The sequence below is a fragment of the Trachypithecus francoisi genome, unplaced genomic scaffold, assembly GCF_009764315.1.
Source record: "Trachypithecus francoisi isolate TF-2019V2 unplaced genomic scaffold, Tfra_2.0 Lachesis_group1, whole genome shotgun sequence".
Taxonomy (NCBI): Eukaryota; Metazoa; Chordata; class Mammalia; order Primates; family Cercopithecidae; genus Trachypithecus; species Trachypithecus francoisi.
The window spans coordinates 80545729-80572371 of record NW_022681454.1 but is presented as its reverse complement, the minus strand read 5'-3'; the positions used below and the strand labels follow the sequence as shown (position 1 = coordinate 80572371).

The following is a 26643-nucleotide window of genomic DNA, read 5'->3' as shown; positions in this document are numbered from 1 at the left end:
GAAGAATTTTCTGTTGTATTAGTCTTGGCCAGAGGCAGAGCCTGTCTTCCATTATAATAGCTGAAACGATCAAACATATGCATTCCTCTACCTATTAACATCCAGGACCTGGGAAAATGCTATGTTTTCAGCAAAGGAGGGCCTCTTGCCTAGTATTTTAAACCTAGAGCAAATTAGCAAAGAATCAAGGAAGTATGCATAGAGTTTTGTTTTGTTTTTCTATATATGGCAATGGTACAAGAAAGAGCATCAAGTATCTAGTGACTGCAATGTCTAGTGATAGGATGGTATCCTCTCCAGTTAATAACATCATTTTCATCTTTAAAGTTTTAAAAAAGGCCGGGCGCGGTGGCTCAAGCCTGTAATCCCAGCACTTTGGGAGGCCGAGACGGGCGGATCACGAGATCAGGAGACCGAGACCATCCTGGCTAACATGGTGAAACCCCGTCTCTACTAAAAAAAAATACAAAAAAACTAGCCGGGCGAGGTGGCGGGCGCCTGTAGTCCCAGCTACTCGGGAGGCTGAGGCAGGAGAATGGCATGAATCCGGGAGGCGGAGCTTGCAGTGAGCTGAGATCTGGCCACTGCACTCCAGCTTGGGTGACAGAGCGAGACTCCGTCTCAAAAAAAAAAAAAAAAAAGTTTTAAAAAATTCACTGCTGCATTCAGTGAGCTAATCTTTTATAGTTGACCCTTGAATAACATGAGTTTGAACTGGGTACAGTTTTTTTCAACCAAACTCAGATTGAAAATACATTATTTGGCTGGATATGATGGCTCACATCTGTAATCCCAGCACTTTGGGAGGCCAAAGCAGGCAGATCACCTGAGATGAGGAGTTTGAAACCAGCCTGGCCAATGTGGTGAAACCAGTCTCTACTAAAAATGCAAAAATTAGCTGGGCATGGTGGCAGGTGCCTGTAATCCCAGCTACTCAGGAGGCTCAGGTAGGAGAATTGCTTGAACCCAGGAGACCGAGGTTACAGTGAGCTGAGATTGCGCCACTGCACTCCAGCCTGCACAGAGTGAGACTTGGTCTCAAAAACAAAAACAAACAAAAAAGAATATACATTATTTGTGGGATGTGTAACTTGTGTATATGGAGAACATTTTCCTATATGTGAGTTCAGTAGAGCCCACTGCTGGACCTGAGTATGCAAGAATTTGAGTATATGCAGGCGGTCCTGGAACCAATCCCCACGTATACTGAGGGGTAACTGTATTTTAGCTATTTGCATATATATGCATAAGTGAGATTGGCTGGTAACTCTTTTCTTGCCCTATGGTTTTTTTTCAGTTTTTGTAACTGAAATTTCAGTTTTTATAACTGATTTTGTAAGGTAAGCCAAAATCATTTTCTGTTGTTTGAGCAAAGGAGCCCTGGCTGACAAAGTGTTCTCTTCAGATCTTGTTTTTCATGTAATTTTGGTAATTCATAATTTTCTATTTGTTTCAAGTAGAAACAAGATTCTGGTTTTTTTTTTTTAAATCTGTCATCTTGACTAGAGGTCACCTGTTTCATAGTGTGTGCGTGTGTGTGTGTGTGTGTTGCCAATACACTAAGTTCTTACCTTTGTTTTCATTTTTCAAAATTTATTTGTTATAAAAATTTATTCTTGACTTATTCCTGAAGAGCGGATAGATATTCATAGGTGGTTAGCATTATCTGTAACTGTCCCATAATTACTCTCTGGGCAGAGATCCTCATCTCAGTGTTGAGAAAGTGCCCACGCCCTAGAAGAGTGCCTCTGCACAGCATCTTCACTAATTCAGAGAGGTCTGTGGCGATCTCCTCTGGGAGAAGACTGGGGGTTTCTGTGTGGACAAATGTCCCTAATGACCGTATGACTCAAGAGAGATTGTCGCAGACAGGATTTCAGAAAGCGGGACTGTTCCCACCCATTCCCTGTTTCCTTCTCCTGTCCTTGTCTTGCCTTTTTCTGGTCAACTTCTCCCCATCCCCAACTCCAAGTCCTGTCTTGGCTTGCTGATTTCTGGGAATTTGGGATCCAAAGTAGGGAGAATGATGCCCAGAGTTTCAGCCCAGGCCAAGACCTAGCTACTCAGGAGACTGAAACAGGAGGATCCCTTGAGCCCTGGAGTTCAAGTCCAGCCTGGGCAACATGGTAGGATCCATCTCAGAAACAGAGAAAGTGAGAGAAAGGGAGAGAGAGAGAAAAGGAGAGAGAAAGAGAGAGGAAAGACAGAAAGAGATAGAGAATGGATATGAATGACAGAGTAAAAAAGAAGATAGGAAAGAGAAAAGAGAAAATAAGGCTTCTGAGAAAGGGAGGAGCATCAAGATTTAGAATAGGACCACCAGGTTCCAAGGCAGTGTTAGAATGCAAGCAAGAATGCCCTGCTGAGATGATGGGGAATTATTGCTGTGGGATATGAACTGAATTTCTTTACTGTTCTTCTAAAATACAATCAATGACTATAATTACCTTTTAATGACCTGATTTCTTCACTTTTTTCTTTAAATGTGCTTAATGTGTAATTCAGCAATATGAGCCCCAGGCTCACTTTTAAAGAGCTGAGCATAGATTGGCTTCTCCTTGGTTGGCACTTTTCATCTCTCACTTGTGCTAGACTTTACAGTGAGGCTCAAGAATTCCAAATACTATGCATCAAGTATTGTTGAAAAAATCTTCTTGTTATTGTTATTGAAATAGGGTCTTGCTTTATTCTCCAGACTGTAGTGCAATGGTAAGAACACAGGTCACTGAAGCCTCCACCTCCTGCGCTCAAGCAATCCTCCTACCTTACTCTCCCAAAGTGCTAGGATTACAGGCACGAGCCACCACGCCAGGCTGTTCAGTAATTCTTGAAATATATTTTTTCAATGGTCATGGAGATTTTCAGAACTTGTATTTCATTGTTTCTTTATTGATGTATATGTGGCATTGTTTCCTAACTACCCCCAATATCCTTTTCCCCTTTCTTCCTTACGAATAAAATTCCCAATGTTTAGGTTGTATCAGTGGTGCAGAATAAGGGTTACATTTTCTAGCTTCCCTTACAGCTAGGTGTAGCCATGTGAATAAATTTCAGCAGTGGGATCTACATGGAAGTTGTATGTGGTCCTTCCAGGAAATGTCTTTCAAAGGAGTATCCACCCTTCTTTAGGTCTTCCCATCTTTCTGTTGGTTGAAATGTAGGCACAATGATTGGAGCTGAGCAGCAAACTTGGACCACAGAGTAAGGAGCCTAATTTTGAGGACGGTGGACGAACAAAGCAGAAGAATTCTGAATCCTTAATCATTGTAGAGTCACCCTATCAGCTGGGCCTGTTTTCCTATGGCCTTGTTACATGTATAAGAAAATAAATTTTTGTCTTTTAAACCACTGTTTCTTGGGTCTTCTGTTATATGCAGCCAAATCTAGCTCTAAATTATATATATATATAATCAGGTATGCAACCATATATTGTTTAATATGACAAAAAAACACACTTCATTTCTGTTTGTTTGTTATGCATATTGTCTACTCCTTGGAAACCCCAAAGAATGTGGCATCACAGTTGCAGACTGAATAACTGGAGAACTATTTAAGAGCATAAATGACCAACATGGAGAAACCCTGTCTCTACCAAAAATACAAAAAATTAGCCGGGCATGGTGGTGCATGCCTGTAATCCCAACTACTCAGGAGGCTGAGGCAGGAGAATCACTTGCACCTGGGAGGCGGAGGTTGTGATGAGCCAAGATTGCCCCATTACACTCCAACCTGGGCAACAAGAGCGAAACTCCATCTCAAAAAAAAGAAAAGAAAAAAAAAAGAGAGTATAAGTGGCAAATGATGCAAGATGATTATTGTTAACACTGATGGGGGCCTAACGAGCAGCAGGAGGGTCCGTTCTTCTTATAGAAACTAGATATTTTTCAGATATTCACCCACCCCTGTCAACACAGTGCAGGGAAAGCTGACTGTGTTAGTCTGTACTTGCATTGCTATAAAGAAATATCTGAGACTGGATAATTTATAAGAAAAGAGGTAGAGGTTAACCTGCAGAGGCTATATAGGTAGCATAGTACTGGCATCTGCTTCTGGGGAGACCTCAGGATGCTTTTACTCATGGCAGAGGGTGAAGTGGGAGCAGGCACAACACATGGCTAGAACAGGTCAAGAGATAGTGAGGGCGGAGGTGCCACACATTTTTTTGTTGTTGTTTTTTTGAGACGGAGTTTCACTCTTGTTGCCCAAACTGGAGTGCAATGGCACGATCTTGGCTCACTGCAACCACTGCCTCCCGGGTTCAAGTGATCCTCCTGCCTCAGCATCCTGAGTAGCTGGGATTACAGGCACGGACTACCTTGCCTGGCTAATTTTTTGTACTTTTAGTAGACACGGGATTTCACCATCTTTGCCAGGCTGGTCTCGAACTCCGCCCACCTTGGCCTCCCAAAGTGCTGGAATTACAGGCGTGACCCACTGCGCCTGGCTGCCACACACTTTTAAAGACCAGATCTCATGAGACTTACTATTGTGAAGACAGCATCAAGTCATGAGGGATCTGCCCTCATGACCCAAACACCTCCCACCAGGCCCCCCACCTGGTGCTTTGGGGATTACAATTCAACATGAGATCTGGGCAGGGACAAGTGTCCAAACTATGTTACTCGCCTCATCGCAGCTCTTGGGATGATCTAAGTGTTACTTCATATTTCTGGCAAGAATTTGGTTCATGAATGGCTACATAACCCAAGGTGGGCTACTTAGACTCGAGAAGCAGTTTTCTGGACCTTCTAGGAAAGTTACTTCTCATTTCCTTGGAGAGTTTCTGAAAGCGATCCTTTCTCCCTTTGCTTGGTTATTGCTGTTCAGATCCAAGGCCCGACACTGCTGTAACCATCAGCACAAGCTTGAAGATGATGCTGACACAGAGGACAGCAAAGCCAGTCAAGTCACAAGCACATGGAGTCACAGGCACTGGATTTAATACTTTTGAAGCAGGTTCTACTTCAAGGCTTTCAGTGAGGTGAATTGATCAATTTCCAGGTAAGTGATATTGAATTGGATTCTCTACTACTTGCAGTTAAAAACATTCTAAGCTGACACGACCATATGGTGGAAACAAGCCCTCAACTTGGAGCTGAATACTTGGATTCTGCTCCCAGCCCCACCAACAACTGGCTGTGTGCCCATAAGTAAGTCACTCCACCTCTCTGGGCCTTACCTTCCTTATCTGAAAAGGTGAAGCTTTGGGGCTAGATGAGTGGTTCTCAATCATGGGTAATTCTATTCCCATAAGACATTTGGAAAAATATGGGACATTTTTCATTTTGACAATAATTGTGGAGTCACTACTGACATTTAGTGGGCAGGACACAGCAGTGCAGAATTTCTTCAATGCTTGGAATGATCGCACGTGATGAGAATTTGTCACACCTAACATGCCTCTTGAGACACGGCATTAGATGTTCCTTTTATCTCTTTCTTCACTTATGAATCTGAGGGGCCCTTTATTAATCTCTCTTGATTTGCTGTCTTGCTTTTCTCAATCTGTTGGCCTCTATTTGGCTGTCTACATAGAAGCTACAGAACAGTGTTTCCTGGTTTTGGTCCCTAGGATAATATGCAACAGAATTACCCTGAAGAATTGCTAAGAATTCAGATTCCTGGGCCCAGTCTGAAACCTACTGAATCAGCATCAAGATCTCCAGGTTGGGGCACAGTGGGATGTGCCTATAGTCCAAGATACTTGCAAGGCTGAGTGAGGAAGATCTCTTAAGCCCAGGAGTTCAAGTCCAGCCTGGGTAATATAATGAGACCCTGTCCTTAAAAAAGCCAAAAACCAAAAAAAAGTCCCTAGGTTACCTTTATGTAAGCTGTAATTCACTTTATATATTGTCTACCTAGGCCACAATGCCAACAATGTAAGTTTTTTTTAAATAAAAGTCACTTACAACATTTAAAAAATAAAGTATCATTCATCTTGGTAGTATTTGAGTTCTTTACATAAATTATTTTACTTAGCCTCACAGCAACTTCATTTAAATAAGCTGCTATCCCCATTTTACAGAAAAGAAGAACTAAAGAACCAAAGTTCGTATCTTCATTTCATAGGTTAAGAAAAGAGCTACTCTGTCTTTACAAACTAGCAAATGTTAAGGGCTTGGACTTGAGCCCAGATTTGCTTGAGCCCAAAGCCTGACTCATGCCATTATACTCTGCCAGTCCATGCTGCTCCCTGTCTTTGATAATAGCTAGCAAAGACACACACCGGAGAAATGCCCCAGCTGCTATTTGCAGCCACACTGTTCACACAAATGATGTACATTAAAATATATGTGACATATGTGATTCAATATGCTGAGTATGAGTAATATTCAGTTAATGAAACAACATGTACAGTATGATGCCATTTGTTAGCTATATACCAAAATGTTAACAGTAGGAGGGATTACAGAATATATATTTTTAATATACTGACATAACTCAAGCATGGCAGAAATGGCTGGCTGAAACTCATATTTCCCTCTTCCTTAGTTTACAGTTATCGCTTGGACACAGATGTCCAATCAGGGACTACATTTCCCAGCCTTCTTTGCATTCAGATCAGAACATATGACTAATTCTCACCAATGCAATGTGAGCAAAAGTGATGTATCATTTCCGGGGTAGAGCTTTGTTTTGTGCTCCCCTCCACCCTCTGTTAGCTGGGTGCAGAGGACTCCAAGGAAACAGAAGCTATTAGACCTTCAACTTGGAAGGAGTCTAGGTTCCTAAATGACAACATGGAGGAACAGCCACTGTCTGAACTCAGCCGTTCAGTTACCAAACTGAACTGTTCAGTTTAGTTACCCACCTGAACTGTTACATGAGCAAGAAATAAACTGTTACCTGAACTGTTACATTAGCAAGAAATAGACTGTTGTGCTATGTCATGGAAATTTGGGATTTATTTGTTATAGCAGCTAGTGTTACCCTACCTAATATGAGTAATACATACTGACAATTACACTTTTAATTTTCTTCTTTTTATATGTGTGTGATTTTAAAAATAGTAATAAACAACATTTTTGGGATTCATAGTTGTAGTTACAGCAAGGAGTATCCTTACTGGTTTTAACTCTCAAAACTCACATCATCTAATGAAAACTGGAGGGATCTACAAAGTAAGGAATAAAAGTCTGGCAGATTGACTAGCTGCCTCTCAACATTTCTTTTTACATGGAAGCTGACCCTATATAGAAAGTCATCTAAATAGCCTTGAGTTATTACTGCACCAGAGGGACAAATCAGTGTCAAAAATTTGGGAACTTGCTGCCCAAAATTTTGCTTTTCCTTCAGTCGAATGGCATTTTCCACATAATAAGTACATATGAACATGGGGCGACAGATTGCAAAGTGCTCCTAAGGGTATAAAGAAGAATGGATAAAAGATTTTCCTGTCCTTTGTCATGGTACCTTGCATGGATGAAGCTTAATATAATACCTAATTGGCTACAAAGAATCACAGGGCTTTAGAAAAACTGAATGGCATGGTTATGCTGCAGCATCTTATCCAACAACTCATAATGAATTGCAGTAACATAATCCAGCATTGAACATGAAGCTGACTTCACCATGAGACTGCATGAGAACCCTGAAGAGTGTACAACAGCCACATTGTGGACAGGTTTTAATAAGTTTAAGATTTCATCAAAAATGAAAAAGAAGATGAAAGAAAAATTTGTAATTACTTCAACAGAAGAAACCAGAATAGTTTAATTACTTGGAATGAGAATTAAAGTACAAAACAAATATTTGGTGAGAGTTTAGCTATAAATACAGGGGAATATTTATTTTCATAGGCAAGATAAAGGTAAAATTATCATATTTTATTTTTCATGGTTCAGTGATTACTGTGTTCTTTGCTTTTAGTGTCTGTGTGATGACAGAGATAGATCTTTGTGGACAGAGGTTTTATTTCAAATGGATCATTCCTGCTTCCTGGCTGTGTCCACACAAAACCAAAATATCTAGATAAGTGGTATCCAGCTGTAAAAATGCCAAATGATGCCAAGGTTTCTGGTATTTCTAAATATCTGAGTGTTTGGTACAAATGTTTCCAAATATGTAGATGTAGGCATTGGCAGTTTAGTTGACAAAACTCAGATAAGTACTAGACTTTCTATTTTTAGCATACTTATTTTTAGCACAAGATTCTACCTATGCTTAGTAATGGATGATAGAGTAACTGCTTCAAATTCTTGATCCCAGGAAAGGCCTACGTATTCAGGGAAGTCTGAGAAAAGCCACAATCCCTTCAGCCTTCTATGGGTACCATTTCCCTGTCACATGAAATCTAGTAAGTCCTGCAAACAGTACTGAGTTATTACTGTCCTAGAGAGGCAAAGTCACAACAAAGATGTTGTGATGACCTAATGGCCATCCTAGTGCTGAGCACCCAGTAAGTACATGAGAAAATCTGGCAATACAGAGAATGTTCACAAATTGCCTTTACCACTTCTGTCCACTTACCAGCATCTGAAGCTACATCTTCATATGGATGAATTTCCTGTGTTCCTATCTAAAACCCATCCTTCCACTTTGCACTAGACTGCTTTCCCTCTTGCCTACCCAAGATATTGTTCCAAGAGTTCTTCTCTCTCCTGCATTGGAACGTTTTCTCTCCTTCTTCAGGATCCTTCCCATCTGCAGACACACATGCTATTGTTTCTCCTGTTCTTCAGCATGCACAGGCATGCAGGCACGGGCACACACTGCACTTTCCTTTGATGAATACTTCCCCAGCTAGCTACTGTCGTACCTGTTTGAGAGCAAAATGCTTTCCAGATATGTCTGTACTCACTGTCTCTAAGCTTTATCCCCTCACTTTCTCTTAAACGCACTCTTATCCACCTTTTAGTTCTACCCATTCCATCAAACCTGCCCTCCTTGGGCTGAGGCTGCTGGATCCACCCAACAGTTCTCAGCCCTCATTTTAACTTAATCCCTTAGTAGCATTTGATACTTTGAGTCACTCCCTTCTTGATCTTTTTTCTGTTTCACTTGTTTTCCAGGACACCAGACCCTTCTAGTTTTCTGCCTACATTAGTGCTTGCTTCTTCTCGGTCTCCTTTGCTGTTTCTTCCTTCCCCTCCAACCTTATTTTATATTTTGCTTTTATAGATGAGGTCTCGCTTTGTTACCTAGGCTGGAGTGCAGTAGTGCAATCATAGCTCACTGCAGCTTTGAACTCCTAGGCTCAAGCAATCCTCCCGCCTCAGCCTCCCTGATAGCTGGGACTACAGGAGCACACCCACTCCCAGCTAAGTTTTTTATTTTTTTGTAGAGATGGAGTCTTGTTTTGTTACCCAGACTGGCCTTGAACTCCTGGCTTCAAGTGATCCTCCTAATTCAGGCTCTCAAAGTACTGAGATTACAGGTGTGAACCACTGCACCTGGCACACACAACCTAGCTGGAGTATCTGAGAGTATAGACATCGGAACTTTTCTTTGCTTGATCTAACTACAGTTTTTTGGAGATTTTATTTAGTGTTATGGTATATTTTGAATGTTTGTATCCCCCTCAAATTTAAATGTTAAAAACATAATCATTGACTGAGCTCAGTGGCTCAAACCTGTAATCACAGCACTTTGGGAGGCTGAGGTGGGCAGATCACCTGAGGTCAGGAGTTTGAGACCAGCCTGACCAACATGGTGAAACCCCGTCTCTACTAAAAATACAAAAATTAGCTGGGCGTGGTGGTATGCACCTGTAATCCCAGCTACTCAGAAGGCTGAGGCTGGAGAATCACTTGAACCCGGGAGGCAGAGGTTGCAGTAAGCCAAGACTGCACCACTGCACTCCAGCCTAGGCGACAGAGTGAGACTCCATTTCAAAAAAAAAAAAAAAAAGTAATAATCAATTCGATGGTATTATGTGGGGGCATCATGAGACCAAAGATCTCACTAATGGGATCAGTGCCCTTTAAAAAGAGGCCCTGGAATGCTGCCTGGCCCCTTCTGCCATGTGAGGACACAGTGAGAAGACACCTGTCCATAAAGAAAGCGGGTTCTCACCAGACCCTGAATCTTGGCACCTTGATCTTGGACTTCCCAGCTTTCAGAACCATGAGAAATAAATTTATCTTGTTTAGTCATATTGTGAGGTATTTTGTAACAGCAACCTGAATGAAGTAGCTTTAAAAACACCATGCTGATGACAGTGACTCCTGAATTTATTTCATAATTCCAGCCCTTTCTCCCACACTCCAGAAGTACATCTACTGATATCTCCACTTGGATGTCTAATAGACAAGCTCAACTCCTGATCTCCCATCTCAGTTAAAGGCAACTCCACCCGCCAGGTGGTTTCATCAAAAGCCATGGAGCGAATCCTGGACTCCTATTCTTTTCACAGCCTACATCCAATTCTGGCTCTGTAAAAATCCCATTGGTGCTACCTTCAAAACATATCCAGTGTCTACTTTTGGCTACCTTCACTACTTCCACCCCAGCTGGTGTCACCATAACTGTGTGTGTGTTTTGAGATGATCTCTTGCTCTGTCACCCAGGCTGGAGTGCAGTGGCTCCATCATAGCTTACTGCAACCTTGAACTCCTGGTCTCGAGTGATCCTCCCACCTTGGCCTCTCAAAGCACTAGGATCACAGGCATGAACCACCATGCCCAGCTCACTTACTTGATTTTGATGCTCATAATCTATTGTTTGTCTCCTCTCTCCCCTGACTGGAATGTGAGTTCCATGAGAGCCAGAGTCTTCATCTGTTTTGTTCACTGATGTACCACAGGTGGAGAGAACAGAGCATGACATACAGAGGACCCTCAATAAATATTTCTCGAATGCATTAAATCAGTAAGTAGAAAAATCAGGTTGTAAGATTCTCCTGGTAGTGATGATGATGATGATCATGATGATGCTGATGATAGCTATCTTTTATTGAGCACCTACAATGTGCCATTGACAGGCTATTTACTTAATCTCATTTCATCTGCAAAACAACCACCTGGCATAGATACCTTTATTTACCCTATTTTTCAGATGGAGTCTGAGGCACAGAAAATTTCTGTAATGAGGCTGATCCAAGTGCAGTGGTGTTTACAACTAATAGATCACAACCAGTTACATATCTCTTTATTCCTTCTCCATTCTCACTGCTTCACTTGACTAGCCTTTAAAAACTTTAAAAAATATTTTAAAAAGAGAGCATTTTTGTAATTTGCCCTAGGTCACCATCACTGGAGGAGGCAGAGCCAAGATTAAACCCAGAGCTGCGTGCTCAACTTCCTCACTATTCTTATGCATTTCTGGAGTGAGTATTAATTGGTGCAGCTTTTCTGGAGGGTAATTTGACCTCAGCTTTAAAAAGGATATGTTCATACCTTTTATTGCAGAGAACTACTGACAGATATTCACAAAAGTCTATGCACACCACTATTAACACAAACAACCAACCAAACAAATAAAAAATCAAGAAGAACCCAAGTTATTCATAGCAGGTACAATCATACAATGGAAAACTATGTAGCTAATGATACAACACTTTAAAAGAATGTAATGACATGGAAAAACCTTCACACCATGTGGTAAGCAGAAACAAAAGAATAACAAGAAACCAGGACATAAAACTGTATACATTTCATGATCTCCTAATTTTAAAAATTTATGCATAAAAAAACTGGAAGGGAGGGAGTGGAGCAAGATGGCTGAATAGGAACAGCTCCAGTCTCCAACTCGCAGTGCGAGCGACACAGAAGACCGGTGATTTCTGCATTATCAACTGAGGTACTGGGGTCATCTCACGAGGGAGTGCCGGACAATCGGTGCTGGTCAGCTGCTGCAGCCCAACCAGCGAAAGCTGAAGCAGGGCGAGGCATTGCCTCACCTGGGAAGCGCAAGGGGGAAGGGAATCCCTTTTCCTAGCCAGGGGAACTGAGACACACCACACCTGGAAAATCAGGTAACTCCCACCCCAATACTGTGCTTTAAGCAAACGGGCACACCACAAGATTATACCCACACCTGGCTGAGAGGGTCCCACGGCCACGGAGCCTCCCTCATTGCTAGCACAGCAGTCTGTGATCTAACCGCAAGACAGCAGCGAGGCTGGGGGAGGGGCGCCCGCCATTGCTGAGGCTTAAGTAGGTAAACAAAGCCACTGGGAAGCTCGAACTGGGTGGAGCTCACAGCAGCTCAAGGAAACCTGCCTGTCTCTGTAGAATCCACCTCTGGGGACAGGGCACAGCTAAACAACAACAACAAAAAAAGCAGCAGAAACCTGTGCAGATGCAAACGACTCTGTCTGACAGCTTTGAAGAGAGCAGTGGATCTCCCAACACGGAGGTTGAGATCTGAGAACAGACAGACTGTCTGCTCAAGTGGGTCCCTGCCCCCTGAGTTGCCTAACTGGGAGACATCCCCCACTAGGGGCAGTCTGACACCCCACACCTCACAGGTGGAGTACACCCCTGAGAGGAAGCTTCCAAAGTAAGAATCAGACAGGTACACTCACTGTTCAGCAATATTCTATCTTCTGCAACCTCTGCTGCTGATACCCAGGCAAACAGGGTCTGGAGTGGACCTCAAGCAATCTCCAACAGACCTACGGCTGAAAGTCCTGACTATTAGAAGGAAAACTATCAAACAGGAAGGACACCTATACCAAAACCCCATCAGTACATCACCATCATCAAAGACCAGAGGCAGATAAAAGTACAAAGATGGGGAAAAAGCAGGGCAGAAAAGCTGGAAATTCAAAAAATAAGAGTGCATCTCCCCCTGCAAAGGAGCACAGCTCATCGCCAGCAACGGATCAAAGCTGGTCAGAGAATGACTTTGACGAGATGAGAGAAGAAGTCTTCAGTCCATCAAACTTCTCAGAGCTAAAGGAGGAATTACGTACCCAGTGCAAAGAAACTAAAAATCTTGAAAAAAGAGTGGAAGAATTGATAGCTAGAATAATTAATGCAGAGAAGGTCATAAACGAAATGACAGAGATGAAAACCATGACACGAGAAATACGTGACAAATCCACAAGCTTCAGTAACCGACTCGATCAACTGGAAGAAAGAGTATCAGCAACTGAGGATCAAATGAATGAAATGAAGCGAGAAGAGAAACCAAAAGAAAAAAGAAGAAAAAGAAATGAACAAAGCCTGCAAGAAGTATGGGATTATGTAAAAAGACCAAATCTACGTCTGATTGGGGTGCCTGAAAGTGAGGGGGAAAATGGAACCAAGTTGGAAAACACTCTTCAGGGTATCATCCAGGAGAACTTCCCCAACCTAGTAGGGCAGGCCAACATTCAAATTCAGGAAATACAGAGAACGCCACAAAGATACTCCTCCAGAAGAGCAACTCCAAGACACATAATTGCCAGATTCACCAAAGTTGAAATGAAGGAAAAAATCTTAAGGGCAGCCAGAGAGAAAGGTCAGGTTACCAACAAAGGGAAGCCCATCAGACTAACAGCAGACCTTTTGGCAGAAACTCTACAAGCCAGAAGAGAGTGGGGGCCAATATTCAACGTTCTTAAAGAAAAGAATTTTCAACCCAGAATTTCATATCCAGCCAAACTAAGCTTCATCAGTGAAGGAGAAATAAAATCCTTTACAGATAAGCAAATACTTAGAGATTTTGTCACCACCAGGCCTGCCTTACAAGAGACCTGAAGGAAGCCCTAAACATGGAAAGGAGCAACCGGTACCAGCCATTGCAAAAACATGCCAAAATGTAAAGACCATCGAGGCTAGGAAGAAACTGCATCAACTAACGAGCAAAATAACCAGTTAATATCATAATGACAGGATCAAGTTCACACATAACAATATTAACCTTAAATGTCAATGGACTAAATGCTCCAATTAAAAGACACAGACTGGCAAACTGGATAAAGAGTCAAGACCCATCAGTCTGCTGTATTCAGGAGACCCATCTCACATGCAGAGACATACATAGGCTCAAAATAAAGGGATGGAGGAAGATCTACCAAGCAAATGGAGAACAAAAAAAAGCAGGGGTTGCAATCCTAGTCTCTGATAAAACAGACTTTAAACCATCAAAGATCAAAAGAGACAAAGAAGGCCATTACATAATCGTAAAGGGATCAATTCAACAGGAAGAGCTAACTATCCTAAATATATATGCACCCAATACAGGAGCACCCAGATTCATAAAGCAAGTCCTTAGAGACTTACAAAGAGACTGAGACTCCCATACAATAATAATGGGAGACTTCAACACCTCACTGTCAACATTAGACAGATCAACGAGACAGAAACTTAACAAGGATATCCAGAAATTGAACTCATCTCTGCAGCAAGCAGACCTAATAGACATCTACAGAACTCTCCACCCCAAATCAACAGAATATACATTCTTCTCAGCACCACATCACACTTATTCCAAAATTGACCACATAATTGGAAGTAAAGCACTCCTCAGCAAATGTAAAAGAACAGAAATTATAACAAATTGTCTCTCAGACCGCAGTACAATCAAACTAGAATTCAGGACTAAGAAACTCAACCAAAATCGCTCAACTACATGGAAACTGAACAAACTGCTCCTAAATGACTACTGGGTACACAACGAAATGAAGGCAGAAATAAAGATGTTCTTTGAAACCAATGAGAACAAAGACATAACATACCAGAATCTCTGGGACACATTTAAAGAAGTGTGTAGAGGGAAATTTATAGCACTAAATGCCCACAAGAGAAAGCAGGAAAGATCTAAAATTGACACTCCAACATCACAATTAAAAGAACTAGAGAAGCAAGAGCAAACACATTCAAAAGCTACCAGAAGGCAAGAAATAACTAAGATCAGAGTAGTACTGAAGGAGATAGAGACACAAAAAACCCTCCAAAAAATCAATGAATCCAGGAGCTGGTTTTTTGAAAAGATCAACAAAATTGATAGACCGCTAGCAAGACTAATAAAGAAGAAAAGAGAGAAGAATCAAATAGACGAATGAAAAATGATAAAGGGGATATCACCACCGACCCCACAGAAATACAAACTACCATCAGAGAATACTATAAACACCTCTATGCAAATAAACTGGAAAATCTAGAAGAAATGGATAATTTCCTGGACACTTAACACTCTCCCAAGACTAAACCAGGAAGAAGTTGAATCCCTGAATAGACCAATAGCAGGCTCTGAAATTGAGGCAACAATTAATAGCCTACCCACCAAAAAAAAGTCCAGGACCAGATGGATTCACAGCTGAATTCTACCAGAGGTACAGAGAGGAGCTGTACCATTCCTTCTGAAACTATTCCAATCAATAGAAAAAGAGGGAATCCTCCCTAACTCATTTTATGAGGCCAACATCATCCTGATACCAAAGCCTGGCAGAGACACAACAATAAAAGAGAATTTTAGACCAATATCCCTGATGAACATCGATGCAAAAGTCCTCAATAAAATACTGGCAAACCAGATCCAGCAGCACATCAAAAAGCTTATCCACCATGATCAAGTGGGCTTCATCCCTGGGATGCAAGGCTGGTTCAACATATGCCAATCAATAAATGTAATCCAGCATATAAACAGACCCAAAGACAAAAACCACATGATTATCTCAATAGATGCAGAAAAGGCCTTTGACAAAATTCAACAGCCCTTCATGCTAAAACCTCTCAATAAATTCGGTATTGATGGAACATATCTCAAAATAATAAGAGCTATTTATGACAAACCCACAGCCAATATCATACTGAATGCGCAAAAACTGGAAAAATTCCCTTTGAAAACTGGCACAAGAAAGGGATGCCCTCTCTCACCACTCCTGTTCAGCATAGTGTTGGAAGTTCTGGCTAGGGCAATCAGGCAAGAGAAAGAAATAAAGGTATTCAGTTAGGAAAAGAAGAAGTCAAATTGTCCCTGTTTGCAGGTGATATGATTGTATATTTAGAAAACCCCATTGTCTCAGCCCAAAATCTCCTTAAGCTGATAAGCAACTTCAGCAAAGTCTCAGGATACAAAATTAACGTGCAAAAATCACAAGCATTCTTATACACCAGTAACAGACCAACAGAGAGCCAAATCATGAATGAACTTCCATTCACAATTGCTTCAAAGAGAATCAAATACCTAGGAATCCAACTTACAAGGGATGTAAAGGACCTCTTCAAGGAGAACTACAAACCACTGCTCAGTGAAATAAAAGAGGACACTAACAAATGGAAGAACATACCATGCTCATGGATAGGAAGAATCAATATCGTGAAAATGGCCATACTGTCCAAGGTTATTTGTAGATTCAATGCCATCCCCATCAAGCTACCAAGGAGTTTCTTCACAGAATTGGAAAAAACGGCTTTAAAGTTCGTATGGAACCAAAAAAGAGCCTGCATTGCCAATACATTCCTAAGTCAAAAGAACAAAGCTGGAGGCATCATGCTACCTGACCTCAAACTATACTACAAGGCTACACTAACCAAAACAGCATGGTACTGGTACCAAAACACATATATAGACCAATGGAACAGAACAGAGTCCTGAGAAATACTACCACACATCTACAGTCATCTGATCTTTGACAAACCTGAGAAAAACAAGAAATGGGGAAAGGACTCCCTATTTAATAAATGGTGCTGGGAAAATTGGCTAGCCATAAGTAGAAAGCTGAAACTGAATCCTTTCCTTACTCCTTATATGAAAATTAATTCAAGATGGATTAGAGACTTAAATGTTAGACCTAATACCATAAAAACCCTAGAAGAAAACCTAGGTAGTACCATTCAGGACATAGGCATGGGCAAGGACTTCATGTCTAAAACACCAAAAGCAACGGCAACAAAAGCCAAAATTGACAAATGGGATCTAATTAAACTAAGGAGCTTCTGCACAGCAAAAGAAACTACCATCAGAGTGAACAGGCAACCTACAGAATGGGAGAAAATTTTTGCTATCTAATCCTCTGACAAAGGGCTAATATCCAGAACCTACAAAGAACTCAAACAAATTTACAAGAAAAAAACAAACATCCCCATCAAAAAGTGGGCAAAGGATATGAACAGACACTTCTCAAAAGAAGACATTCATACAGCCAACAGATAAATGAAAAAATGCCCATCATGAGTCTCCATCAGAGAGATGCAAATCAAAACCACAATGAGATACCATCTCACACCAGTTAGAATGGCGATCATCAAAAAGTCAGGAAACAACAGGTGCTCGAGAGGATGTGGAGAAATAGTAACACTTTCACACTGTTGGGGGGAGTGTAAACTAGTTCAACCATTATGGAAAACAGTATGGCGACTCCTCAAAGATCTAGAACTAGAAGTACCACATGACCCAGCCATCCAATTACTGGGTATATACCCAAAGGATTATAAATCATGCTGCTATAAAGACACATGCACACCTATGTTTATTGCGGCATTATTCACAATAGCAAAGACTTGGAATCAACCCAAATGTCTATCAGTGACAGACTGGATTAAGAAAATGTGGCACATATGCACCATGGAATACTATGCAGCCATAAAAAAGGATGAGTTTGCGTCCTTTGTAGGGACATGGATGCAGCTGGAAACCATCATTCTCAGCAAACTATCGCAAGAACAGGAAACCAAACACCGCATGTTCTCACTCATAGGTGGGAACTGAACAATGAGATCACTTGGACTCTGGAAGGGGAACATCACACACCGGGGCCTATCATGGGGAGGGAGGAAGGGGGAGGGATTGCATTGGGAGTTATACCTGATGTAAATGACGAGTTGATGGGTGCTGACGAGTTGATGGGTACAGCACACCAACATGGCACAAGTATACATATGTAACAAACCTGCACGTTGTGCACATGTACCCTAGAACTTAAAGTATAATAATAATAAAAAATAAAATAAAATACAATAAATATACCAAAAAAAGAAAAAAAGTTCAAGTCCAGCCTGGGCAACATAGTGAAAGCCCATCTCTGAAACAAAATGAAACAGAAAAATGAAAGGAAGAAATTTTGTAATTTTTGACAACACAGGTGAACCTAGAGTCAGGTACAGAAAGATACACACATAAGCCAGGTACAGAAAGATACATACTGACTAATCTCACATGTGGACTCTAAAGAAAGTCTCAAACTCACAGATCAGAGAGTAAAATGATGGTTACCAGGGGCTAGGGGAGGTGGGAGTGGATGGGGAAAGAGGAAATTGGTCAAATGGTATGAAGTTTCAGTTAAACAGGAGGAATAAGTTCTAGTGATCTATTGTATAACATGGTGACTATAGTTAATAATAATGAATTATATATTTCAAAATTGCTAGAAGAGTAGATTTTAAATGTTCTCACTACAAAGAAATGATAAGTATTTGAGGTGATGGGTATGTTGATATGTTTGACTTAATCATGCTGCATGTGTATGAACATATATCATAACATCACATTCTATCCCATAAATGTATAAAATTATTTGTTAATTAAAAATAAAAATAAAAATTAAGTAAATATCATGAAGAATCACATTCTCACCAGCTAATCATTTTTTTTTTTCCAGTCTTCAAGGCCATTATTTCAGGAAATAAAGAAATATGCCATCCTAAAGTAGCTTATAAAGGGCAAATGAGAGTGAGCCTTGGGTGGAGTGTGGCAAGGGGGTGGCAACTGTTTGGAAGCCAGGTGCAGAGGACTCTCTCATGTTTATTTTTCCATGGAATATTTGGTTTCCTCAGCTTGGTCCTTTAGTGTCCCATCTAGCAGCATCTTGGACTCACCAAACACTCTAATTTATAATTATCCAGCATTAAGTTGCTCTTTGGCAACTATTCTTGGTGATTCTGCTCATTGGTGTGATTAATTACACCCCATTAAGAGACCAGTATATATTCTGTGGGAGTGTAACGTCGTCTAATTTGTGGGGAGCAGTTTTCAGCTCAGCCAGCTCAGGAACAATTTAATACTGAATCACCAGCAAAGAATCATTGCTTCTAAAGCAGGCAGCTCAGGATTTGGAAATCTGATGAGGAAAAAATAAAATAAAACTAGAAAAACTAGTTTGGGAGGAGAACAACTCCACCTCTCCAGTTAGGTTCTCCTAGGGTTCTCCTGAGGGTAGGTTCACAATTATTTAATGTCATTTGATTCAACTGACACTTATTGACTCCTGCTTTATGTCGGGAGCTGTTTGGGCCACTGGCTCCACATAACACATGGCATTTATTTAGTAAGAATTTGCTGAGCGTCTATTATGTTCCAAGCATATTCTAGGTCTAGATTCTTTTCTTACATCACACCAGAGTAGGAATTTCTGTCTGTTTTGTGCATTGATATAACACAGGAAGCTAGGCCTACAACAATGCTTGGCACATAATAGATGCCCACTAAATTCTTACACACACACACACACACACACACTCCTCCTGATGCTTTTTACCCTGTTCTAGTGGAAAGGAAGAATAACAATAAACCTTATACATAAGCAAATAATCTAGTATATCAGCTGGTGGCAGTGCTAAAGAAAATACGAAAGACAGGCGGAGACACAGACAGAGGGATGAGGGAAGTGAGGAGGCCAGAGCATGCAGGGCCTCTCAGAGTGTTGTAAAACCTTGGGTGCAATAGCACATGTAGAATTCATCACAAAAACACCATTACTGGGCACCTATTGCATGTCTAATACTGTACATAGTTACTTCTTCACCTACACCATCTCAGCTATTCCTCACCAGGGCCATGTAAGGAAGATTTCCTCCCCTTAGCTTCACGTACCAGAAACTCCATTATTTAACACGGTTGTATAACTAGTGAGTGTTTGAGTTGGGACCCAGAGCCAGTCTTTCTGTCCCAAAGCCCACACTCTTTCTACCCCATCACACAACTCTGCAAGAAGTGCAATAAAAATGCGATGACCTGGGCAATACTTAGAATAACAAGAATACATCTGCAGCTCCAAATCATCATAACGAGAGCAAACACTTTTCCAGAGCTTCATACATATCAACTCATCTCATCTTCTCCACAACCCTATGAGAGGCCATCAGGATGTTCCTCATTTTGTAGATGAAGAATCTGAGAGGTCAAGTGGCCCGTGTGTCATGCAACTAGTAAATGGTAGATCCAAGCTCTGAGTCAAAGTGGCTGGCTCTGTGTTCATAACAACCACACTCTGTGGATTCATTCATTTATTCAGCATCATTTGTTGAACACTGTGATAGGAAGGATAATTGCTCCCTCAAAATGTTCATATTTTAATCCTGGGACCTGTGAATATGCTATTTATATAGCATGTCTATGAATTTTCTGAGACCATCTCCTCATCTGCAAAATGGGGATATTGATACATGCTTTACAACTACATATGTATGTTGTATTATGTATCTGTTCTCATACTGCTATAAAGAATACCTGAGACTGGGTAATTTATAAAGAAAAGAAGTTTAATTGGCTCACAGTTCTGCAGGCTGTACAGGCAGCATGATGCTGGTATCTACTTGGCTTCTGAGGAGGCCTCAGGAAACTTACAAACATGGCAGAAGGCAAAAGGGAAGCAGGCATGTCTTACATGGCCAGAGCAGGAAGAAGAGAGAGAGAGGGCAAAGGTGCTGTATGCTTTTAAACAACCAGATCTTAACAGAACTCGCTCACTATCATGAGAACAGCACCAGGAGATGGTGCTAAACCATTCCTGAAGGACCACCCCATGATCCAATCACCTCCCACAAGGCCCCACCTCCAACACTGGGGATTACATTTGGACATAAGATTTGGTGGGGACACAGATACAAACCATATCATATGCCTATAGAGTTGTGTAAAAAAAAAAAAAAAATCTGTGTCCATAGCTATAATTTAAATGACACTTGTGGGGTTGCTGTATCAACCTGCTATATCTGGTTTTAGATTTCATGCTACAGTAAAGAGTTAAAAAAAATCTTATTTAAGGACCACACAACAAATCAGAATAATATACATATCAATCTCTTACCTTTGGGTATAAAATTATGGGACATTTCCATTTTCTACTTTTTGTATTTTGTTAATTAAAATAAAAAATCTTTAATATTTTTGTATGCAGGAAAAAATAAAGACAAAATGAAAATGATAGTAAAGACCCAAATTACATACCTGTCAGGCTTCTTGGGAGCATTAAATAAGCTCTTGGTGCTTGAGAAAGAGCATTAAGGGAGGACGTGGGAAGAGATGCAGCACTTGAGCCATAAAGTTCAATGCTAATCAATATTGTGGTCATGAACCTGAGATCCTGTAGGATTCTGAAGCAGAGTCTGTTCAGGGTTGGATACTTTCTGGAGTAGTATATTTAATTTTATTCTAATTATTTGGAGGATGGCAAATTCTTTGTAGATAGAATCAGAGTTTTATTTCTCTTGAATCCCTGACAGCTCCTAGGGTAATGCCTAACTACATCATAGTTGCTGAATAAATACTTTTTAACTAATTGATGAATTGAATTTATATTTCATGTACATTACATATAGTAACTTATTGTTGAGTGAACTAGAATACTCCATAATGGAAGTGGACTAGAATGTACTATATTTTACCCTGGTGTTAAAGAACAAGTGCCACTTGGGGCTCATAAAGAACTATTTGAAAAAATTCATTACATCTAAAGATAAACTTGGTGGAAACCCTGCAAATAACTTATGAGGCCGTCAATACCTTGATTCCAAACCAGAAATAGCAGACAGTTTGAGAAAAGAAAATTATAGATCAATTCTATTCATGAACATAGACACAAAAAAATTAAACAAAATATTGGTTAACTTAATCCAGCAATCTATAAAAAAGAATAATAAAACAGCTGTTTGAGACTACTGGTTTAATATTCAAAAATCAAATCATGTGTTACATTGTACTAACAGTCGAAAGAAGAAAAACCACATGATCATATCAATTGATGTAAAAAAATGCACTTGACAAAATTCAACATCCATTCATAAAAACATTCAGAAAACTAAGAATAGAAACCAATCCAAATTTTGATATCTAATTTTACTAGTTTTAATTATAAACACTCAGCAAACTAGAAAGAGAAGGAAACTTCCTCAATCTGATAAAGGGTATCTACAAAACCCTATGACTGGTATCATACTTAAGGTACTTAATGGTGAAAGACAGAATGCTTTCCCTTCAGGATTGGGAACAAGATAAGGTTTTCCATTCTCAATGTTGTTGTTCATCATTATGTTGAAAGGTTCTAGCCAGGGCAACAAGGCAAGAAAAAAAAAATAGCCATACAGATTGAAAAGGAAAAAAAAAAAGACTGTTTGCAGATGACATGGCTGTTTACATAGACAGTTCAAGGAATCTGTGGGTTGCTGGCAAGATGGCCAAATAGGAAGAGATCCAGTCTGCAGCTCCCAATGAGACCAATGCAGAGGTGGGTGATTTCTGCATCTCCAACTGAGGTACCCTGTTCATCTCAATGGGACTGCTTAGGCAGTGGGTGCACCCCACAAAGGGCAGCAGAAGCAGGGTGGGGTGTTGCCTCACGTGGGAAGTGCAAGGAGTGGGGGAACCTCCCTTTCCCAGCCAAGGGAAGCCATGAGGGACTGTATTATCCAGCTCAGATACTGTGCTTCTCCCACATTTTTTGCAATCCACAGACCAGGAGATTCTCTTGTGTGCCTATACCACTAGGGCCCTGGGTTTCAAGCACAAAACTGGGCAGCTGTTTGGGCAGACATCAAGCTAGTTGCAGGAGGTTTTTTTTTTCTTATTTTAATTTTATTTTTTTACCCAAGTGGTGCCTGGAACCCCAGCAAAACAGAACTGTTCACTCCCCTAGAAAGGGGACTGAAGGTAGGGAACCAAGTGGTGTCACCCCGCAGTTCCCACTCCCACAGATCACAGCAAGCTAATAACCACTGGCTTGAAAGTCTCACAGCCAGCACAGCAGTCTGAAGTCAACCTGGGACGATCAAGCTTGGTTGGGGGAGGGGCCTCTGCCATTACTGAGGCTTGAGTAGGCAGTTTTCCCTTGACCATACTCAAAAGGCCTGGAAGTTCAGACTGGGCAGAACTCAACACAGCGTGGCAAAGCGGCTGTGGCCAGACTGCTGCTCTAGATTCCTCTTCACTGGACAGGGCATCTCTGAAAGAAAGGCAGCAGCCCCCTTCAGGGGCTTATAGATAAAACTCCCGTCTTACTGGGACAGAGCACCTGGGGGAAGGAGATGCTGTGGGCATAGCTTCAGTGAACTTAAACATACCTGCCTGCCAGCTCTGAAGAGAGCAGCAAATCCTGACAAGGAGGGTTCTCCCAGCACAGTGCTCAAGCTCTGCTAAGGGACAGACTGCCTCCTCAGGTGGGTCCTTGACCCCCATTCCTCCTGACTGGGAGAGACCTCCCAACAGGGATCGACAGACACCTCATACAGGAGAGCTCCAGTTGGTATCAGGCCAGTACCCCTGTGGGATGAAGCTTCCAGAGGAAGGAGCAGGCAACAATCTTTGCTATTCTGCAGCCTCCACTGGTGATACACAGGCAAATAGAGTCTGGAGTGACCTCCAGCAAACTGCGACAGAACGGCAGAAGAGGCGCCTGACTGCTAGAAGAAAAACTAACCAACAGAAAGCAATAACATAAACATCAACAAAAGGAATCCCCAAAGAGAAACTCCATCCAAAGGTCATCAACCTTAAAGATCAAAAGTAGATAAATCCACAAAGATGAGGAAAAACCAGCACAAAAAGTCCGAAAATTCCAAAAACCAGAATGCCTCTTCTCCTCCATATGATTGCAACTCCTCTCCAGCAAGGGCACAAAACTGGAGAGAGAATGAGTTTGACAAGTTGACAGAAGTAGGCTTCAGAAGGTGGGTAATAACAAACTCCTCTGAGCTAAAGGAGCATGTTCTAACCCAATGCAAAGAAGTTAAGAACCTTGACAAAGGGTTAGATGAACTGCTAACTAGAATAACCAGTTTAGAGAAGAACATAAATTACCTGATGAAGCTGAAAAACACAGCACAAGAACTTCGTGAAGCATACACAAGTATCAACAGCTGAATTGATCAAGCAAAAGAAAGGATATCAGAGATTGTAGATCAGCTTACTAAAATGAGCATGAAGACAAGATTAGAGAAAACAGATAGAAAAGAAATGAACAAAGCCTCCAAGAAATATGGGACTACGTGAAAAGACCACACCTACGATTGATTGGAGTCACTGAAAGTGATGGGGACAATCAAACCAACTTGGAAAACACACTTCAGGATATTATCCAGGAGAACTTCCCCAACCTAGCAAGACAGGCCAACATTAAAATTCAGGATGTACAGAGAACACTACTAAGATACTGTTCGAGAAGAGTAACCCCAAGACACATAATTGTCAGATTCTCCAAGGTTGAAATGAAGGAAAAAATGTTAAGGGCAGCCAGAGAGAAATGTCAGGTTACCTATAAAAGGAAGCCCATCACACTAATGGTGAATATCTCTGCAGAAACCCTACAAGCCAGAAGAGAGTGGGGGCCAATATTCAACATTCTTAAAGAAAAGAATTTTCAGCCCAGAACTTCATATTCAGCCAAACCAAGTTTCATAAGTGAAGGAGAAATAAAACTCTTTACAGACAAGCAAATGCTGAGGGATTTTGTCACCACCAGGCCTGCCTTATAAGAGCTCCTGAAAGAAACAGTAAATATGGAAAAAAAAACCGGTACCAGCCACTGCAAAAACACACCAAAATATAAAGACCAAGGACACTATGAAGAAACTGCATCAACTAATGTGCAAAATAACCAGCTAGCATTATGATGACAGGATCAAATTCACACATAGCAATATTAATCTCAAATGTAAATGGGCTAAATGCCCCAATTAAAAGACACAGACTAGCAAATTAAGCTCAAAATATAGAGATGGAGGAATATTTACCAAAAAAATGGAAAGAAAAAAAAAAAAGCAGGGGTTTCAATCCTAGTCTCTGATAAAACAGACTTTAAACCAACAAAGACCAAAAAAGATAAAGAAGGGCATTACATAATGGTAAAGGGATCAATGCAACAAGAAGAGCTAACTTTCCTAAATACATATGCAACCAATACAGGAGCACCCAGATTCATAAAGCAAATTCCTAGAGACCTACAAAGAGACTTAGACTCCCACACAATAATAGTGGGAGACTTTAACACTCCACTGTCAATATTAGACAGATCAACAAGACAGAAAATTAACAAGGATATTCAGAACTTGAACTCAGCACTGGACCAAGTGGACCTAATACATATCTACAGAACTCTCCATCCCAAATCAACAGAATATACATTCTTTTCAGCACCACATAGCAGTTATTCTAAAAATTGGCTACATAATTGGAAGTAAAACACTCCTCAGCAAATGCAAAAGAATGGAAATAATAACAAACAGCCTCTCCAACCACAGTGCAATCAAATTAAAACTCAGGATTAAAAAACTCACTCAAAACCACACAACTACATGGAAACTGAACAACCTGCTCCTGAATGACTACTGGGTAAATAACGAAGTGAAGGCAGAAATAAAGATGTTCTTTGAAACCAATGAGAACAAAGACACAACATACCAGAATCTCTGGGACACAGCTAAAGCAGTGTTTAGAAGGAAACTTATAGCATTAAATGCCCACATCAGAAAGTAGGAAAGATCTAAAATTGACACCCTACCATCACAATTAAAATAACTAGAGAAGCAAGAGCAAACACATTCAAAAGCTAGCAGAAGGCAGGAAATAACTAAGATCAGAGCAGAACTGAAAGATATAGAGACATGAAAAACCTTTCAAATAATCAATAAATCCAGGAGCTGGTTTCTTTGAAAAGATTAACAAAACAGATAGACAGCTAGCCAGACTAATAAAGAAGAAAAGAGAGAAGAATCAAATAGACACAATAAAAAATGATAAAGGGGATAGCACCACCCATCCCACAGAAATACAAACTACCATCAGAGAATACTATAAACACCTTTACACAAATACACTAGAAAATCTAGAAGAAATGGATAAATTCTTGGATAAGTTCCTAGGCACATACACCCTCCAAGACTAAACAAGGCAAAAGTTGAATCCCTGAATAGACCAATAACAACTTCTGAAATTGAGGCAGTAATTAATAGCCTACCAACCAAAAAAAATCCCAGGACCAGATGGATTAACAGCTGAATTCTACCAGAGGTACAGAGACGAGCTGCTACCATTCCTTCTGAAACTATTACCAACAATAAATAAAGAGGGATTCTGCCAAATTCATTTTATGAGGCCAGCATCATCCTAATTCCAAAACCTGGCAGAGAAACAAAATAAAAAGAAAATTTCAGGCCAATATCGCTGATAAACATTGATGCGAAAATCCTCAATAAAATACTGGCAAACTGAATCCATCAAAAAACTTACCCACCAAGATCAAGTCAGTTTTACCCCCAGGATGCAAGGTTGGTTCTACATACACAAATCAATAAACATAATCCATCACATAAACAGAACTAATAACAAAAATCACATGATTATTTCAATAGATGCAGAAAAGGCCTTCAATAAAATTCAACACTCCTTCATGCTAAAAAGACTCAATAAATCAGGTATTAATGGAACATGTATCAAAATAGTAAGAGCTATTTATGACAAACCCATAGCCAATATTATACTGAATGGGCAAAAACGGGAAGCATTCACTTTGAAAACAGGCACAAGGCAAGGATGCCCTCTCTCGCCACTCCTATTCAACATAGT

General features: G+C 40.7%; 1 long non-coding RNA gene across 1 annotated transcript in view; it reads left to right on the top strand.

Moving 5' to 3' along the window:
• Positions 1 to 5867, top strand: part of LOC117085622 — a 35012-nt gene extending 29145 nt beyond the window's left edge. Inside the window, exons 2-3 of the long non-coding RNA XR_004438017.1 lie at positions 4828 to 5001; positions 5536 to 5867. This is a non-coding gene — a long non-coding RNA (uncharacterized LOC117085622). The remainder of the gene's footprint in view (positions 1 to 4827; positions 5002 to 5535) is intronic.
• Positions 5868 to 26643: the final 20776 nt, after the last annotated feature.